This window comes from Xyrauchen texanus, chromosome 20, assembly GCF_025860055.1.
Source record: "Xyrauchen texanus isolate HMW12.3.18 chromosome 20, RBS_HiC_50CHRs, whole genome shotgun sequence".
In the NCBI taxonomy this organism is placed as follows: Eukaryota; Metazoa; Chordata; class Actinopteri; order Cypriniformes; family Catostomidae; genus Xyrauchen; species Xyrauchen texanus.
The window spans coordinates 41,798,823-41,813,970 of NC_068295.1; the positions used below are offsets into that span (position 1 = coordinate 41,798,823).

Genomic DNA, 15,148 nt, shown 5'->3' on the forward strand with positions numbered 1-15,148 from the left:
TACACTAATTATTTTTCCACCATTTCTTCGGTCCATTGAGACTTTCTTGATACTACAGCCATGCTAGATGATGTTCTGTTGCAGACTCCTCCCACTGATACTTCCCATGCCTGTTTCTTGCTCTCTCATTGGCTGTAGATCAACGCTGCTGTTATATTCAGTCAAAACAAATTTCACATTGCATGATGTGGAATCGCAGACAGGTCCAGATATTTAATATTATAGATATCTCGCTGACATCGACGCTTCTCTCAGATTGCGTCTTATATAATTCATACTTTGCATTCGTCGCTCATGGTAGTTAGCTCGATGATTTCGGGCTTTTGTCGGCGATCTCCACAAAACTCTCTGCGAGTGAAAATCGGGCCTAAAATCATGTAGCGTAAACTCTGCATTATGTGGTCAAGACCTGGAGCTACTTCATAGCTGTTAGGCTTAGAGTTTACTGAAAAAAGTATTTCATATCTTAGAATACCCGGCAACTAATTTGTATCAAGCATTCAACAGCCCTGTGATATCATTTATAATATAAATGTTATATTATAATACAATCCCTTACTACACATGACTGTGCACTACAAGCTGTTCTTTTTGTAAAAGTTCAAAAAGTACAAGGGAAATATCTTGAACATGACATATATTTATTATTAAATGGATTAAAATCGCATCAGAAGTGTTGAATAAGTGTTATGATTTGAAAGTGATGCTGACAGTACATTTACATTTACATTTATGCATTTGGCAGACGCTTTTATCCAAAGCGACTTACAGAGCCCTTTTTACAGAGAAAATCCCCCTGGAGCAACCTGGAGTTAAGTGCCTTGCTCAAGGACACAATGGTGGTGGCTGTGGGGCTCGAACCAGCGTCCTTCAGATTACCAGATTACCAGTTATGTGCTTAGACCACTACACCACCACCACTCCTAGTATGGGTAATATTAGAATAATCTGTCTGTAAATGCACACTAAGTAATTACATGTTAATGTTTCACTTGCTATTATTCATCTTCCTAAACAACCATGTCAGCATTAGTCTCTCTGCTGCTGCAACCAGGTCTCTTGAAAAGGCTAGAGTTGGAGTTTGTTACGAGGATTTTACTGGAGTCTTCATCTCATGTGAGTGTATATTATTTTAATCACACTGTCAAATGCACTATTAATTTATTTAGGTAGAAATTACTTTAACTGGATACTGAGTAGTTTTTAAGATTCTTAACCTGTGCTTCAGAACAGTGAACAGCCATTTTGATGTGTAGTCACAGTTAATTTCAGCATTAAATGTGTGTCTCGTGAGTGTTGATGGAGATGGAAACATCTTGTGGAGAACTCCTGGTTTGCGTGATCAGAGATGTGAGGCTGCTTTTAGAGTTTTCCTTGCTCCACTCCACCAGCGCAGCACTGGTCTGGAGCTCCTCTGCCATCTGCTGCATTTTCATTCAAGATTGGATTGCTGACATACACACACACACACAAACACACGCACACACACACACACACACACAAATAAATTGGTTACTAATGAAATGGGAGAGAACCAGTAGGTGTGAACTAATCAAACCATGAAACCGTGAATAAACAATGCGTGGATGAATCTTACCAAGCCTGTCAAAATCAAAGGAAATGTGTGAAAAACTATGGTAAAACTTGACATTAATGTTCCCTTTTGCTAAGGGTTTATAGTAGTTTATTAATGATTAGTAAGTCATTTACAAATGCATTATAAATCATTCACATGCAGTTAAAAAAAAAAACATTCATGCAATATTTGCCAAATAGACTAACATGTAATATAATTATAATTAAATATAATTATTCATACTTAAGTTATGAAAGGTATGTTACAACGCAGCACAAATATATTATAATATATTATAATTAGAGTGAAATTTAAAGGGTGGGGGAGTGTTGTCATATTGCTACAGTCTGATTGCTGTATATTGATCCCAGTAATGTCTGGACTCGTGCTGTCACCAGTCTGGTTTCTAACCGCATCACAGCACAGAAATTGCGCTTGTAAAAATGCTTAATGATGGAGAGAAACCGGATGCCATATGAGGAGCGGACATGTGAACGACAAGCTCTGCACAATTTGCTGGTTTTTAATAATTTTTATGTTATAATCCAATGAGATTCATTACACCCTGCCACATATCTATCCTTTGAAGTCAACATGGCAAAGAAGTCAAAATCCTCGGGCTCAGGAGATATTAAAAGACACTTACGTGATCAAGCTGAAATCTCTAACGGCCCTAAGGAATAACATCCGAATTGTTAGAATTCCTGAGCATGAAGAAGGCAGGGATATGGTGAAATTCCTAGACCAGTTCTTCCTGAGTCTGTTTGACATAACAGGCTATAAGCTGGAAATCGAGCGAGCTCACAGAGTCCTGGCTCGGAGATCGGCTGAGGGATACCGGCCTGATCAATTCTGGCCAAATTTCTGAGATCATCTGATAAAGATCTTTTGTTGCGTGAGGCAAGGTGCAAAGGAAAGCTTTCTTAGAAAAAAACACAGCATTTTCTTTCTCCCAGATTTTGCGGATTCGACAAGAGAGAAAAGTGATCGATTCAAAGAATGCAAGAAACTCTTACATCAAAGGAAGATCGCTTTTGCACTGATGTTTCCAGACATATTGAGAATAGATACTAAGGATGGTGGCAAAATTTGTACATGCCCACAACAAGCATTGTCTTTCATAGAGGGTGAGTAAGCCATTTAATTCTTATCCCCAGAGTGGATTAACTCGCTATAATTACTATTGTCTGTCAGAGGAAGCTGGGTGCCATTTTTGTTTCTTTTTGTGTTGGTCTGCCTTGCAGCTCGAGAATGTTTTGTGGAATAACACTCCTTCAAGAAACCTTTTGCAGCGATAAAGGGAAGCTTTTACACTGAATTTAATGGCCAAATTGAGAATAGATACTAAGGATGGCTGCAAAATATTTACATGCCCACAACAAGCATTGTTTTTCATAAAACCAATGGACTGAGGAAGTCATGGTATGTTTTATTAGGTGCCTCCAGATGGACATACTCACTGAACATGCCTTTGGCTGTCTGAGGAAGCTGGGCACCTTTTTTCTTTCTTTTTGTGATGGTTCTGCCTAGTGGCTGGAGTTTGTTTTGTGGAAGAACACTCCTTTGGGACAGTTATGGATGAATCTGCTCATTCTTTGTGCTTATGCCTCCTATTGGATGGAGTGTGTTTCATGGATTATTTATTTTTTTTGCAGGTCATTGGAATGATTATGTCTTTTACTGCACTTACGAAAAAGCCGGCTCACAGAACACTTGTTTGAATGTCCGAGGAATCTGAATGGCTTTATTATTATTTTAGTTTTATAATTTTTTGTAATTTATTTTGTATAAAAAAAAAATGGTGCTGGTTCCGCTACAGGCTGGAGTTTGTTATGTGAAGGCTTGCACCTTCGAGACAGTTTTGTGTATGAATCTACATGTTTGTTGTGCTTATTGTGCATTTTGGCTGGAGTTTGTTTTATAGATTATCTTTTGTAGTATAATACTGTTTCACAAAATTTAAATAGAATCACTGGACTTGAGCAATCTGATGGCAAATTTGTCGCAGGGACTTTTGCAGGCATACATGATCTCTGAGTTTGGAGGGATGGACGCCAGTTGGTGCTGTCGTGCACAGGGTTAATGTACACGTTTTTCTTTTTCTGTTTGTTTGGTTTGGGGGGGGAAGTTCGGGGTTTGACTGTTGCATTAATGTGGAATGTGGTCTTTTTAATTTTATTGTTGACACACAAAAGTTTTTCTCTAATATGTCAAAATGTCAAAGGTTAATATGAGTGGATTGTCTCTCTCCACATGGAATGTGAATGGGTTGCACCCCATCAAAAGTAGGAATGTTATTTATTTTCTTAAACATAAGAAATATGTTCCCCTTCTGTCACTCACTCAACGTCGTGTCGAATATAGTGACACAAGGCATCTTCCTTGGGAGCCTCGCATACCTCTGAACTTGAGAAAAGGCCAATGAGAAATTAGCAGACAGAATTTGCATGTCCCGCCCCCGGACATACGGTAATAAATGGAAGCATGCGTGCATCTGTCAGTCAGATTTTTTCAAGCTGATTTCACCACTGTTCTACTCACCTCTACTGGCAATAAGTTTAATTCCTTCAGTTAAACAACGACAAGACAGAGGTCACTGTTTTTGGCAACAAAGGTGAAATTCCCAAGGTGAACACATACCTTGACTCTAATAGTCTAAAGACAAAAACTCAAGGAATCTTGGTGTCATTTTGGCATCCGACCTTAGTTTCAGTATTCACATCAAAGCAGTAGAATTAGATATTTAAAATTCTGTAAAGACTTAGAGGGAACCACTTTATATTAGGTGGCCTTAACCCGACGGATGCACTGACGGGTCGACGGATGCGCTGCTGGATGTTTTCGTCATTACAGCGGAAACAACTTAAAATACTCTGTCATTTTTGGGCATACAGATAAGTGTAAGACATCATTAGAAACTATAAAGGGTCTACTTTTATTTGTGTACACTCACAATAACAACAAAATCTTGTGCTTTTGTAAAATAAATAAAATAAAAAGGGTGAGCTTTCAGCAGTCTCTGTGTTCACGAGCATATTTCAGAAACACGTCACAAAATGAACTGAAATTAAGCGAATACTTATCACACAAACATGAAACATATGTCTAAAGAAAGCTTCAAATGTCTACTTTTAAATTAAACTATTCCAATTTAAAACAAATATTCTCCTGCAATAATCTGTTTGAAACAAAGCAATGTACAGTTTCTTCTGGCTCAACTCATTATAGCTAATGTGATCACACCCACCAGCAGAGCACGCCATTCATACGCTAATGTGCTGAGACAATCAACGCAAATGGGAAACACCCCAGACGGTGAGGTTTAATGCAAACACAACACAACTCAACTTTGCTGCGTGTTTGTAATGATACACAGGCGATGAAACTCCTGGATATTAAGGAAGAGTTAACATCCGATGAACGTTAGTATTTTGAAGAGAGGCTTGATCCAGCCGAGGATACAATTTCGGACGAGTAAGTCATTTTGTTTTCATTAGTTGACATGCTATTTTATATAAGCATGTACATATTTTACTAGTGGGACTGTTTCCAGACTTGCCAGCCAGGATTCAGTGTATTGACATTGAAATATGTCCTAATAGGCAAGTTTTAGTTACATTTAAATGCTGTTTCAACTAAAGGAGGTATTTCAATTGTGTGCTGTAGGATATAAATATGATAAGTAATATGATATAAAAATAATATGAATGTTTAGATTATATTTTAACTAGCGTTTATGCTGCCTCATTATCATCAACAAAGCTTGTGCTTGCAAATATGTGTTCAGGTGTAAATTAGTAAAATGCCACTTTAAATATGCCCATATTAGAAAATCAGCATAATATAATGATTTCTGAAGGATCATGTGACACTGAAGACAGCAGTAATGATGCTGAAAATTCAGCTTTGATCACAAATTGTATTTTACAATATATTCAAATAGAAAACTGTTGTTTTAAATTGTAAAAAGAGTTCACACAATGTTTTTACTGTATTTTGGATCAAATAAATGCAGTCTTGGTGAGCAGAAGAGACTTCTTTTAAATCGTAGTGTAGGTCTAAAATTAAGTAAAGTCTTTATGTAAAGAAAATGTATAGTCATATTACTTCTTTTAACTTAAAACTTGATTTTGATCATTAAGTCTCCTCACATTCATTCTCTATCCCTCATTGATAGGCCCAGGGGGAGGCGTCTTTTGTCTCTTCAGGTGTAAATTACCTCAATATTCATGATATTCCACGCCTCCTCGCATATTACCTTTCTAACAGTAAAAGTGTCTTACAAAAGTTCAATTACTATATTGTTTTGTATGAATGAGTGATCAGGATGGTTTTCACATAATTTTGTAGCAAAAACTCTAGGCTACAAGATCCAGTTCTCAAAAGGCTTGTGGAAAAATGTTAAGTATGTGTTATATGACCTTATTTCAATGACTTAAAAATGTCATTTTTTCAATAACCATGCATAAATGTTATTTTCTCAAAAATACAAACATGTACACACATGTTGCTCACATATTATTGTAGCCCAGTTTGTGCTGAATACAGTGTTATCATACTTTTGCCATTAATATGTTTTTAAGCAACTGAAAAAAGCACAAATGTCAAGGCATGTCAAAACTTCTCCAGGGCCCAAAACACCCTCAGACCCCAGAAGGTTAACTACTGTGTGCTTGACTATTTGATACAATGTACTTCTTATGTATAAACATGTTGTTGCATTGTAATTCAATTTAAATTACTTGAATTTGAATACATTTTCAGTTACACTGTTAAATTTACCACTAACCCAACCCTTACCTCAAAACCAAACTCTAACCCCTAATCCTAACCCTACCCTTAGTCCTAAACCTACCCGTATATCAAAATCTGTAGCAGCAAATGTGGGAATTTTGCAGAACAACATGTAGTTACAGAGTAAATAAATAGTCTTGTATGTATTTCATATTAGTACATAGTAGTTAAGGCCACCTAATATAAAGTGTGAAGCTAGTTCATGCATTCATCACCAGTAGGGTGGACTACTGCAATTAACTCCTCATTGGCCTTGCCAAAAAGACCATTAGAAAGCTGCAGCTCATTCAGAATGCTGCTGCCAGGATTCTCACCAGAACCAAAATATCAGAGCATATTATTCCAGTCCTCATGTATTAACACTGTCTTCCCATTACATTTAGAATTGATATTATAAGTGATATTACTTGTTTATAAATCACTCAATGGACTAGGACCTAAATGCACAGCAGATATGCTTGCTGAACATAAAACTAACAGACCTCTCAGATCCTTAGCTCTTTCCCCGCCAAACACGGAATTTTCCGGGTTTTATGAAAAAACGCTTCCCCGCCAAACACAGAATTTTCCGGGTACCTTGTTTTAGGTGGTATACGGTAAGGAAGACCCGCGCGCATGTTTTGAAAGAGTACGCAACTCTTTGATCAAAGAAACAGACTGCGATCGTCTCAAACGTGAAGTGGAACACCATACTAATACTAAAAGCACTTGTTTGATAAAAATGCCTTTTTCTCAGCTTTTTGTCCGAAATGTTGTTTTTGACAAAACCTACCTCTGTTCAAGTGGCAATAAAAAAAGATGAAGATAAAATAAAATCGTTTTTTTTTGCCTAAAAGCAGAGGCTCAGATCTTTATTTTGATATATAGCATCTTCATATATTCATGGAAGAAAATATTCTGCGGGCCATTAAAATTTAGCGAAAATCGTCAAAAACCCTGGCGGTGGCTGGCAACTTTTTTTAAAAACGCTGGCGGGGAAAGAGGTCAAGATCAAGTCAGTTAGAACAGTGGTTCCCAAACCTGTTCCTGGAGGCCCCCCAACACTGCTCATGTTGAATATCTTCCTTATCTGACACACCCAATTCAGGTCTTAGAGTCACCACTAACAAGCTGATGAGTTGAATCAGGTGTGTTTGATTAGGGAAATATCCAAAATGTGTAGTGTTTGGGAGCCTCCAGGAACAGGGTTGGGAACCACTGAGTTAGAAATTCCAAGGGTTCTCTCAAAACAAGTTGAGGCAGAGTTTAGCTATTATGCAACCCGCAGCTGGAACCAGCTTCAAGAAGAAGATAGGTGTGCTCCAACAGTTTCCACATACAAGTCGAGACTGAAAACATATTTGTTTAGCTGTGCATTTATTCACTGGGCACTGTGCGGCACTTACTGATTGTACGGTATAATTTTATTTCTGTATTCTTTTAATTTTTTTATTTGTTTGAATAATTTTTACTTTTTAAAATGTAATGTATTACTTTTTATTCCTATGTCTTATTCTTAATTAGTTTTAAGATGTATTTTGTCTTGTTTTTTCTTTATCATTTATATGTAAAGCACTTTGAATTGCCATTGTGTATGAAATGTGCTATAAAAATAGACTTGCCTTTCCTATTTGATGTCAAACGAATAGTGTTAGTCCAAGTTTTATCCCAATTTATCTAGTCTAAGTTACCTAAAGTCCTCTGAAATAAATAAATTCAGGTCTTCGTGCTCATTCACAGCATTTATCATTTAATACAGCCTGATGACCATTAAACCATACTGAACTTAAGTATATGGGTTTCTAATGTTGGGAACTCCTTTATAAATTATTCATATGTGTCAACTTTACATTAAGGTATATTTTCACAAGTTAATAATGTTAAATACGTGTAACATGTGAGGAAACTTGCTCACTATTTGGAAGGCATTACATGAAAACCACCCAACGTGCAATAAACACATATGATCTGTAATGAATTTGTAATGAAGTATTAGTCATAAAACCCCTTTATAAACACTTAACCTAAAGTGCTACCAAAGTCTGTTATTTATTTTGCATTGTGACATAACGTTTAGGACAATTAAGCATATTTTCCCTCCCAAATATTGATAAATAATGTTAAATTATTTAAATTGTAAAGCACTGTATTCATACATAATGGTAGTATTCGTGTACTGCATTTTAATATAATCTCATTTAAATAAATACAAATGTTGTACTACCGTAATGAGAATCACCATTAAGAGTATCTGTGTACATGTTGTTGTAGAAGATATGTTATAGAATACCATGATACTACTTTCTTAAAAAAAGAAGAAGAAGAAAAAGAAAAAGAAAAAGCTAGTGTTAGTGAAATCACAAAAGTCAAAATAACCTTGTCATTTGTGTTCTGAATTATAAGCATGCTGGCAAAGTGAGTTTCAATATGACTTGTGACATTTTCTGAACTCATTCCCACCATCATTTCCTGTCCTCTCTCTTCTCAATAAAAGTGACTGTAAAAGCCAATATTAATAATAATAATTCAGCCGCAGGAGATTTCAGATTTGTCTTTCTGAATTCACAAAGGTTGAGCGATAAACTTCAATACACTGCATTTCCCGAACTAGCAGTGCTTGCAACAGAAGAATAGTGTTAAAGTTTCAGGTAAGTTTAGGTTTTAGACTTTTGCTCTATGTAAATTAAATACTTAATGAGAACACTTTTTGAATTGCATCAATGGATTCATTGAAGACTCTAAAGATTGATTTACTCACTACTTCTCTCAAGAACTGTCATGAATGTGCTAGGGTGGATGTTAAGATTTCAGTGAAGAACCACTTACATTTCTGTCTGTTTCTTACACAATGCTATCATATGACTTGAGAAGACTTGAAATACAGCATATAGGCCTACATACCACTTTTATGTTACTTATACATAATTCGTTTTATATTATATGGAACAAAGTGGCCATAAGATTCTTCACAATATCTCCATTTCTATTCCACAGAAGAAGAAAAATGACATACGTTTTGGAACAACGTGAATGTGAGCAAATAATTACATAAATGTATTTTTTTTTTTTGTGTGAACTTTTCTTTAAAATATATTCAAGGAAGAATATTTTAAATTTGTATACTTTATATTATAAGTATATTTTCAATTTCGATTCAGTTTTCATAATATAAAATGGCAAGACATTGTCAGAAAAATTTCTGAAAAGCACTCCCAAGTCCCAAATTATCTAGTAAAACTTAGTCTATATGCTAAGCAGTTCAAGCTGAATTAATTGTGGAAGTTTAATGGTAACATTGTATGTTAATGCCCTCTTTGTTAAGGGATTATGAAGGGGTTTATTAATGTGACTAATGTGTAAATTACAAATGCATCATAAATCATTAATATAAAGTTATATAAACATGCATAAAAGGGTGACTTTAGCAATACCTGCCAAATAGTGAGCCATTTAACCTCCTATGTTATAAATGCTTAAAAACACTTATTCAGCAATAGTAACCTATGAAAACACAACTTTATGTAAAGTGGACACCTGTGAGGCATTTAATAAGGAGCTGCCTACATTAGAAAACTATGTACATAAAATTCAGTATTGTATAATGATCATCAGGCTTTATTATAAGATATGAATGAGCATGAACACCTGCAGGAAAAAAAAAATAAAAATATATATATATATATATATATATATATATATATATATACAGTATATATATAATTAATGACATTAATGGCATTTAATTGCATATACAAATATTTGCTGAAAAGCCCTTCATATAACAATAATTAAATATATAATGATGAACAACTATAAATAGTTATCTTTAAATATAAAAAAATTATATGTATATAAAATAAAAAATATTCAGATAATTAAAATGCATTACATTCTTGTAGCAGAAGAGTTAATCATTGATAAGACAATACAAAAAGCAGATTTAGAATACAATATATTGTTTACTACCATATTATTGATCATAAGTCAATCATTAGCATACAGTTCACAGCAATTCATTTCACAAGTGAATTTGTCAATCAGTTTGAGATTTATTATGAGGGCTTGTTTAAGGACCCTTTAATGTACACCTGCATCAGACATGCTTGTGTAGTGTCCCGGGTGCGTTGCGTCATAAACATAAATTTTTAAGTCACTGTGTCAAGCTAAATATAGTTTAATACTTAGAACACATCTTGATCCCTTAGTTCGGATTAGCGCTCCATCAAGTGTCTTGAACGCAAGAACATAACGCATGTTTGTGTTGTGGGTTGTTTTCTTTTCTGTATAAACTGCGTGTTGCTCATACAGCTGAAGTTTCACTTACTGCCCTCTGGAGTAAACAGTTGGTACTACAAGATTGCATTTCTCATGAATCTTCCTTATTACGGTCCGGGGGCATACGATTAATTACGTAAAATATTTTAATGCGTTATTTTTTATCAAATTAATCACACTGAGTTAACGTGTTAAATTGACAGCCCTAATACACACACACACACACACACACACACACACACACACACAGTTGAAGTCAGAACTGTACATATACCTTAGCCTTTTTCCTCCAAACATAACGGTCATTATGGCCAAATAGTAAAATTTTTGTTTCATTAGACCAGAGGACATTTCTCCAAAAAGTAATATCTTTGTCCCATTGTGTACTTGCTAATTGTAGTCTGGCTATGGTGGTTTTAGAGCAGTGGCTTCTTCCTGTCTGAGCAGCCTTTCAGCTTATGTCGATATAGGACTCATTTTACTGTGGATATAGATACTTGTCTACCTGTTTCCTCCAGCATTTTCACAAGGTCCTTTTCTGTTGTTCTGGGATTGATTTGCACTTTTGCACCAAACTACGTTCATTTCTAGAAGACAGAATGCATCTCCATCTTAAGCGGTATGATGGCTGTGTGATCCCATGGTGTTTATTTTTATTTATCCTTTATTTAACCAGGAAAAAAACCCATTGAGATTAAAAATCTCTTTTGCAAGGGAGACCTGGCAAAAATATACTTATACTTGCATACTGTTGTTTATACAGAGGAACATGGTACCTTCAGTCAGGAAATTGCTACAAAGGATGAAACCAACTTGTGGAGGATTTCTTTTGATTTTCCCATGATGTCAAGCAAAGAGGCTCTGAGTTTGATGGTAGGCCTTAAAATACATCCACAGGTACACCTCCAATTCAGTACACCTCTTATCAGAAGCTAATTGACTAATTGTCTAAAGGCTTGACAAAATTTCTGGAAATTTTCAAGCTGCTTAAAGGCACAGCAACATAAGTGTATGCTGTAGCGGTGGCACGAGGGGGACCTACACAATGTTAGGCAGGTTGTTTTCTTTTTATGGCTGATTGGTGTGTGTGTGTGTGTGTGTGTGTGTGTGTGTGTGTGTGTGTGTGTGTGTGTGTGTGTGTGTGTGTGTGCCCATCGTGCCGCCAAAACTGTGCCAACCCACTTCTGACCACAATTGTACAGTGTTTGAATTGAATTGTTGAGTGATTATCTGAGATACTGTAGTACAAACCAGTCTGCCATTCTCTGTTGATCTCTCTCATCAACAATACATTTCCATCCGCAGATCTGCCACTCACTGGATGTTTTTTGTTTTTGGCACCATTCAGAGTAAATTCTAGAGACAGTTGTGTGTGAAAATCCCAGAAGATCAGCAGTTACAGAAATACTCAAACCAGCCTGTCTGGCACCAACAATTATCCATGAGATTATCTAATCAGCCAATCGTGTGGCAGCAGTGCAGTGCATAAAATCATTCATATACAGGTAAGGAGCTTTGGTTAATGTTCACATCAACCATCAGAATTGGAAAAAGAATTGATCTCAATGATTTGGATCCTGGCATGATTGTTGGTGCCAGGTGGGCTGAAAACATTTGCATCACAAATCAGTGCCGTCTAGAGGTCCTGTGGTAGAAATATTAATAAGAGTATAAAAATCACAAAAGGAAATTTGATTTCTATAAGACAAAAAATACAAACATATCTATTACTGCTGCTGTAAGCCCCAAATATCTAAAAAGGTTATTTCTGCTTTTACCTTATATCTGCAAATATGATTCACATTTTTGGCAATTAGTCCACAGTATGTGCAAATGGTGAGCTTTTAAATTTGAGTGTCCCACAGAGTTCAAGAGGTTAAAATGCTCAATATTTGGTAGGTACTGAAAGAAAGTTGCCCTTTGTATGCATGTTGCTACAAATGATTTAAAACGCATTTGTAAATTAATTATTAGTTATTAATGAACCGCTTTATAAAACCTTGACAAAATTCCTATAAAGAGTTTCCTGTTTTATAATGCTTAAAATGTTTAGAACAACCCTAACCATACAGGGCTGCCTTGGAAGCACTGTAAATAAACCACAAAGAAAAAGTTTTTGTTTACATGAAACTTCCTCCCAAACCTTTAGAAGTAGATAGAGATACCTTAATCAGACTGGAGAGTGGAGTTTGAGCACCGCTCTCCATCACTCATGCTGAACTAATCCATAAATACTTCATCAGCTACACACAGTCTGAGAAAGAAAGACGCTTCCCACCTGCGAGCTCTTTTGCTACATCACCCGCAGCCAGAGGCCACCTGTGCTTCATCACATCTTTATTAAATTCTATTCACTACTGCACAATGGACACAGACAAATATGATAGAGAAATTATTAAAACAGGACAATGAGTGAAAATAGCAATTTGAGACTACAACAAATGGAAGATATAATGAACATATACTGTACAGAGCATATCACTGTCCTCAGAAGAAAAATTAATATTACAAAGGAAAAACACCGTATTTGCATATGGTGTTTTTCCTTTGTTTGTAGTTTAAGTTCTTTGAATGTTTGCTATTGTATATTTTTCCCTTTGGGGTTGCTGTAGAAAGTAAATGTTTATGTACAACTTAATTGCTTATATTTATAGTAGTGCTCTCAATTTATTTATTTTTGAATTAAATTGTCTATGGCAATTAATTAATCGCTATAAATTGCATATATAAATATCCAGTCAAAATACAGTAAAACTTGACATTAATGTTTCTTTTGTCAAGGGTTTATAAAGGAGTTAATCGATGACTACACTGGTATCCAGTTACAACAACATGAATAAAAAGGGCAACCTCCTTGCAATACTTTATGTTGAGCATTTTAACTTAAATGTTATAAATGCTTAAATATACTTAATTTAAAAAAAAAAACATAAAAACTGCTGAACTTTATGTACAGCTTTATAATGTTGGCAACCCCTTAATTGCTGAAAAAGACAATATCAATGATAATATATAACTGAAGTTCAGTCATGTAAATCTATGTGGCGCAAGCTGTAACTTGTTATCTGTTAGCCAATCGGCTCACTCACATGTGACATTTTAAGCCAATCGGGTCGCATGGTGTAAGCTGATTGGTGTTTTTATATTTAATTTAGGTAGCCAATCAAATTGTGTCTCTCTCTTTCTCCAACATATAAATTGCTCAGTTTTACTGCTGCATGCAATGAGAGTTTATTTCTGTAAATGCTCATGTGGTTGCTGGGGCTTGACACATAGAAGCGCGTCTTTAACAAGGTAAGCCAAAGCCAATTCTGGCCCAGCACACGTAGCTATCTTATTTCATTAGTTTAAATAAACCCACACATAGTTAAATAAGCTCTTTCCAGGTCCAGGTAAACTGAAAAAACACACGAGTTACGTCACAAGCTGTTTAAGGCTTTCGGCAAAGCAGATTAAGGCACACATAGAAATGTTGTTAATTAGCATTTTGCAATTTCGCCAGTGGCCATGGCATGCCTCGCTAGCATACTCTTGGTACACATGGATCTTCGGAGCAGCAGCAGTACACAAGTCTTGGCGATAGATCTGCTTGTTTGGGGGGTTGTGTTTCATGTTCATGTGTTAATGCGTTTGTGCAGCTTTCCTGATTCGTTAGGTGATTTTATGTATGTCTATTTGTGAAGCAGCAGCAGCATGTCCACATGTGCCATTGTCACTGGCTGAATGGTTGTCAGTCTATGTTATATGATATATGCTGTGAATGAGAATGAAGACCTTAAATATGTTTTGTTTTTTCAAGGGACTTTAGGCAACATTAGAACTAGGTAAGTTGGGGTCACTTGGAGTAGCACCATTCTTTTGACATCAACGGAAGTGACAACAAAAGTGAGTCAAGATATTACAGTAATGAAAATAAAGACAAAATCAGACTTTAGCAAAATGACAAAAATCGATCCTTTTAATCTCACTATAATAGTCTATTGTTACTGCACTGTGACAAATTATGAATAAGGTCATTTTATGATATTGATTAAAATATGCATGTATACGTGTATTAAAGCATTTATAACATGTAAGTTAAAGTGCTCACTATTTGGCAAATATTGGATGAAAATGTCCATTTTTTTGCATGTTGCTACAAATGATTTATAATGCATTTGTAAATTACTTATTAGACATTAATGAACTGCTTTATAAACAAAGGAACATTACTAAAGCGTTTACGGTTTAATTTTGGCTAGAATTTAGAACACCCTAACCATACAGTGCTGCCTTTGAAGCACTGTGAAAAACAAGGAAATGTGCACGCAGAAAAGGTTTTTATGAAATGTAAAAAAAAAAAACATTTGAAAGAGGATAGAGATCTATCTCTCAATCAGGCTGGAGAGTGGAGTTTTAGCACGGCTCTCCATATCTCATGCTGAATCAATCCATAAACACTTATTGAATTACAGACAGTCTGAGGCCACAGACCTGTGCTTCATCACAAGTCTATTAAACACTATTTACTACTGCACAATGGAT

At 35.6% G+C, this 15,148-nt stretch overlaps 1 pseudogene; it reads right to left on the bottom strand.

Moving 5' to 3' along the window:
- Positions 1-680: 680 nt before the first annotated feature.
- LOC127660593 (muscular LMNA-interacting protein-like) overlaps positions 681-15,148 on the bottom strand; it is a 52,409-nt pseudogene continuing 37,941 nt past the window's right edge.